The following is a 6,532-nucleotide window of genomic DNA, read 5'->3' on the forward strand; positions in this document are numbered from 1 at the left end:
AGTAACATTTCTCTTCATTTTTCACAATCAAATAATGTGATGCCAATTTTCCTGCAGCAATGGGAGTCAAGTTCTTAAAAGAAAGATGCATTTTAAAAAAGTGAAAGCCTCTAAATGACTGAAGAAGTTCTTTTACTGACACTAACACTCGTTAGTGTCAGTGAAAGAATAATGACTTCATTTTGATACCAAGTCCAAATTCGCTTTTACCATTTTGCCACAAAGTATGGCTCCCCGACACAAGTATGCATAGTTTGGAGGAGACAGTCTCTGGTTAACTGTCTGGGACAAGTAAAGTAAAACACTATAGTAATCATGCTGTACATTCATTCAACCGTTGGTCAGTCAGTTAACATAAGGATTTATTTGATCGTTTTATCACAGTTTATATTGTTGTACTTTGCAACTGAATTCTCTCAAACTTGGCATAGGTCCTAAAGAGAATAAATAAATTACATTTTCTGTTGACTGCATTCAGATCTTTTTTTTTTTCATCTTTTTTAACCTTTATATGCAAATAACCCTTCTAAATATGGTTACTGGAAATGGGATTAATTTGGTCTCTTCAGCATTAATAATAATCATTCATACCTCATAAAACCAAGCAATGCTCAAAACTTAAGACACAGGCCTAATGGCTGCATTTTGTCTTTTGACCAGTAGAGGGCGTAGTGGTTCTATTGGATACTCCACATACAACGACATCATTGGTGTATGTTGGAACCAACTGGGTTTAAACGCTGGAGTGTAAAGTCCAGCAAGTGACAATTCCTGCTTTGAGGCAAAAAAACAGTGAGCCGTTCATATGGTGCTTCTTTAAAAAAAAAGGCCTCCTCCAATGATGTCATTCTAAGCTTGTGTGGAAACCATAGGGCTTGAATGGATAGAAAGTACACTTGTTAATGTATGCATGGTAATTTCCTTTGGTACACCTAACATGGCTTCCATAGAGTTTTAATGATGTTGTCATTGCTGCTTTGATGTTGTCACATTGCTCCATGTGTGGGCAGAACGCGAGACTCAGAAAGTTAGAATGCTCATCACAGCTGCCACTGGAATGTTCCAAATGTCCATCCAAATGATGCCGTTGCCATGGTAACACGTCAGCGTTCTGAGTCTCATGCACCAAATCAACACTGATTTCCATTGCGACATTGTCAAACATTCCATGGCAGTAAGTGAACCCAGCCAAGTGGCCATCCAAGAGTGGAGATTTGAATGGGAACGGCCGCTCTATCAATTCAAATTCTACAGTGGAAACGCTCCACGTCAAAAGGTGATGTCTGGCTACGCTGTTTGTAAGGTCACTTGAGAGAGGCGTTCATATGAATTTTCCAAGACTCCCCCACCCACAGTATCTCATGCTCTGCACTGTGAAAACGAAAGGGCTGAGCTCAAGATGTGACAGATCTTTCCATTACCAAGAGTCACACTCTGAGGCACCGACCAGCCACCAAACACAGGAGTCATTTTGTGTCCTGGTGGGACCTAATTGCATTTAAACAGCTGCTGTTGGCATGCATAAGTTCACAAGTTTCTCTCTGTCTGTTTCTCTCAGTCTGCTTAAGTCTCTCTCTCTCTCTCTCTCTCTCTCTCTTGCTCGCAGTGCAATTCCATCCTTCACCTGTGACTCTGTCACAAAGTATAAGCTTTTAAACCCTCCATTAGTATCAGTGAAACTCCATACCTGTGGCTTCATATCTACTCTTGTCTGCTATTCAATCATGATACTTTCTAACCCGATTAACCCTTTGAGTGGGCGGCAACAGCAGGCAGGGAGCGTTCAGCCAAGAAAAACACGTCATTACTTACACACACACAAACACGCAAACACTCACACATGCATACACATAACCCTTAGGTGGGTTTAATAATCCAGAAGGAGACACTCTCCTGCCAAAGTCACTTATCATTCCCACACGCTGGTTGCCATGGTGATGCCTCATACATCAATCAAAGCTGCCGCCGAACGCGTTGGTGAGAGCTATAAACAATATTTTAAGCCCAAGTAGGGAGAAGACAAGGAAGATAAATTACTGCTTGTTGGACTATCGCCTCCTCTCTCAGCTCTCCAGGTCCAGTCGATGTCAGAGGCCATTTCCCCCAACAAGCCCCTCATTTAGAAATAATATTCATGACTGACAAAGGGTAACATCTTTGATCCTTTCCTCACAAATCATCCCCACGATCCATTTTTTATTCCACACACCCACACGATCAAGACGTTTACTTGTCATATTGCACAGCAACACTTGAGGCGTGCAGTTTTGGCAGCAGCAGCGATAGTGGCAGCAGCAGCAGCAGCAGCAGTAATGCTCTTGGAGGAACTTTAGGGCCCTGGGACACAATTACTTCCATGCAGCCATCGTCCAGGAGTTGATCTGCTATTAAGATAAGAGCACCAGGCAGCCCAGGCCCAGAGATAGAGCGATGAGACTCCTGCTGTACTAGGAGCCATTAGCCCAGCTCCCCTCTCAGACATTTTTGTCTGATGGGAGGGTCAGTCGACTTGATGGTCCAGATATTGCTTTAATTTCCTTATGACTGAATGGACTATTGTGATATTGTATCCTCAGTTAGCAAAGCACTCAGATCCCTTAATAGAAGAAAAGCCCATCAAGGACAAACACAGTTGTGCCATAAATGACTTTATGTTTAACCTGAAGGTGTTAGTCTAGGGAGGAAACATTAAGTGTGTTTGCTTACACTTAACAAGGCCGGTGCTTGGCAGTTATGTTGTTATATTCCCTCCAAAACAAAAAGCTGAATTGATTTGATAATTTGTAATAACCAAGAGGATGTCATTCCACTTAATTCTGCTCATAAATCATCCCCTAGTTGCATGTATAGTGTGATAATGATTTGGGACAAATTTGGCACTTTATATCCGTTAATCTGTGTTCCATGTTAATTCATCTATTCAGAATTAATTTACTGATTGCTGTCCCATTCCAGTTAGTGCTCCATAATAGGCTATAGCCAGCCAGATGTGACTGAAGGGCCGTTGTTTATCTCCAGCCGTCTCCACTGCAGCGTTGTTGAAACTTGTTTGCACTTATTATCCAACTCATCAGTGGCACAGAAGCTAGAGGAGGTTAAACTACATCAAAGCTACTCTCAAGAGAAATATTGTTTTGTTGACTAAAGTTACAAAGTTAATGATCACATCTACATCTGCAATGTTATTATGATACAAAATCACACTAGTGCAAAATATACCACTGATTAGTTTATAACAGCGGGGTGGCCTGGACACAGTGGGTCGTATTTATCAATATTATGCATGTTCAGAAGGAAAATTTTGCACCACAATATATTCAGAACGCAAAATGTACATGGCAACTGTTTGCAGGGACTCGATTATCAAAGTAAAAGTGTAACATTGATTCAAAGTGTAGATTTTAAAAAGCTTTCCGTACACATTTTTGTGCATTTTGCTAAATAAGGTCCAGTGTGAGTGCATTGTCTAAAACTGACAAAAAAATAATAAACTACAAAAAACACCATCCAGATTTGAATTGATTTGAGCTTCCACCAAGCTGCTGCAACATGTATTGAACCTGCTAGTTTATTTACATGTGGTGAAACTAGCCTACTACCCAACACTGCAACTGACTGACTGCCAAACACTACCTCATAGCACAAAGGCCACAGTGTAGGGTGACTGTTACAGGCCAGTTCCCCTCAGAGTCCTGTTTCTAAACAAAGTTGCTATATTGCGGTCTCAGGATATTTTTTTAAGCCTGAATTGATTCATTCTTTATTGTCTTAGAACTAAATTTCCTATGATATCAGGAATATCAGTCAAAACTTTGCTTTACCAGTTTAAACTGTGTGTGTGTGTGTTGCCTGGCAACATTAGGCTACACATTCATTCAATATCAAAAAGCATCAGTATTGGGTGTTTAAGATCTCAATGTTATAGCTCTCTCCAGACAGATGACACTGCATCTACTGTGTCCCTCTGGCATAGAGGCATGGTCAGCGATGACATCACCAGCACCAAACAGCCAGCAGAGGGGTGGCAAGCAGCCTAAACCACCTTTCTCTCTCTCTCTCTCTCTCTCTCTCTCTCTCTCTCTCTCTCTCTCCTCTCTTTCTCTGCCCTCTGTTCTCTCTCTTTCCCGTCCTGCACCCCCTCCCCGTCTCATTCCACCTCTCCCATCCTCATTTTCGTCGCAGAGGCCAGCTAAGTTTAACTTCATTTCTGAGGCGTGAATGGTGTTCTGTCAGATGACCGATCTGGGGCAACCAGGGGGAGAATCGATTGGACACGGGCAGAGCGCAGAGACGCATAGTCCTGACCAAGAGGCCGCTCTGTATTGAGTCCCACTTACTGAATGCTTTTTGATCAGAAAATACACCAGACTTGGCTTCACAGAACTGTGAACAGACTGCCCAAAATAAACAAAAAACATGACTGAAGTTGATGAGAGGTGATTGTCCGTAACAGCCATACCATAAATTGCTCAACATGCTTACTTTTAAAAATCTTAGCCAATAAAGCTTCAGGATGAGAAACCGACAGCGGCTGAGTTTGAATTTACCCGACATTTCAAACATGCCCATTGCTTGTGAAAGCATGACAGTTGTTTTCTGAGTCTTCATACATGCATGATCCCTGCATGAACTTTAAAATGACTGGAAGTATAATGTCAATATGTCAGTTCTCTGCAAAGTGTGTGTCTGCTCCTATTGCCATCAAGTTTTCAAGGCTGTCACTGAGGCAATATCACATAAATCTGTTGTCTTCTGAATTGAGACAGCCAGTGTTGGCCACTCAAGAATGTGAGAGTGGGGCCATTTGTCAAGCTGAGGCAGCTGGGAAATTGGGAGGCACACTTCAATTTTCAGCACGTGAATCATATTTTTTCTCTCCCTCGGGGATGATGTCAGGCCAAGTTCAACTGTGTTCCATGTATTACATTTCTCATATTTGAATGGCAAGCCCCCTCAAAAGACATCACACAGAAGCTCGATCCAAACCAAAGCCAGGAAAGTGTTGATAAGGGAGCCGCTATTCTGCAGGGGTAGAAATGCAGGGCAACCTTCAGTCTGACATTACGCCTGCAGACAATTGATATCTCTGTTGAGCTTAGTTTGGTGCCTCACTCTCTCCTTTTTTTCTATCTCTCGCTCTTTTTTTTTGCTCCATCAACTGAAACTTTCTTATAAAGTTTCCATAGTATGCCAATAGGATTTGAAGTATCACTGCAGGCACTTTGAGCTGGACAGGTCAGGATCAATCTTGATGAATGTAGTGAACTGTGAATGTTTACGGGCCATTTTCTATGTTGATATGCTTTTAAAAGTTCTTTTCGGCAACAAGTTCAACCAAAAGTTTTTATTGCTTATTTGTGTGCAAGGTCTGCTTTATTCTTTCCGATGTTGAGAGGCATTTTTTTTCATTGCATAATTGCATAATTATTGTAGAATTTCATGGGATAATTGTTGTGATTAAAAGCCTGATTAAAATTTAAAACGAATAGGCTCGCTGACTGTGTTATTCTTTTGAATTATGGTGTTGGTTCACAAAAAGACTCAAGGGCCTGACATTTATCAAAAATACAGTGGTACCTTCTCATTTAGTTTTGATTTGAGCTGTCAAAGAGGGAAGCTCTCAGGGAAAGGTTTATTCCATTAATTGCTTTGTTCCCTTTCTGGTGATGTGGCAGATGAAAATATGTTTCTAATCAAATAACATAAGAAAATACTTTTCCAATCAAAACTGTCATTGTTTCAATGGTTCACAGCCTAGTTGAGGAAAATAACCTTTAATATGCTTTGGAAAATGAAAGATGCCTGAATGCCATAGCATCCTGAGGCAGATGCAGCCTCATAAATTGAGCAAAAGCTCTCAAATCTCCAGCATGATGGATCATGCGATATTCTGTTGCAAGATATAGTAGCTTATCCCATTAGTTCATACTTTATCACAACATGTGATTTCCTCCAGGGAGAAAGGATTAGCCTGCGCTCGATTGTGCATGGTACACATGTCTGGCTAAGTGATGCAGTGCCAGGTAATCACAGCGGGTCACCCATGGCATTATCAAGATAACAATCCTGTCATTACAAGGTGAAATCCACGGAGCATGACACGGGCCCGTCCCATGAGGTCGGCACACGTTCCATCACCATCAGCATTAACACACTGTTCAGCCATCGTAGACTATTGCCCAAATGTGCTGCCAACAGAGACTGGGATTAAGTCGGTCCTATTCACACCTGGAAGGCTTTAGTGCTTCTCTGTGCCCCATTGACTGTTGGAGTAATGAGGCATGCTCAATGTGAAATGGTGTGTCACTGATGAGGGGACACAGGTGACCCTGGGCACTCAGTGAAAGAACCACATTGTCAAATAGGACGGCTGATTGACAGCTCTTGCTCTGGGAGAAGTTAACTCAGGTCATTACTCATGTTTTTGTCTTGTATTTTCACCCTCTGACTCAATATGAAGGGTTTTACTCTTTAGTGGCACTTTGCATGATGCCATTAAACTCTGTTGTCATAGAAACCTGTTTAAATTTTG

This window comes from Centroberyx gerrardi, chromosome 19 (assembly GCF_048128805.1).
Source record: "Centroberyx gerrardi isolate f3 chromosome 19, fCenGer3.hap1.cur.20231027, whole genome shotgun sequence".
NCBI classification, from domain to species: Eukaryota; Metazoa; Chordata; class Actinopteri; order Beryciformes; family Berycidae; genus Centroberyx; species Centroberyx gerrardi.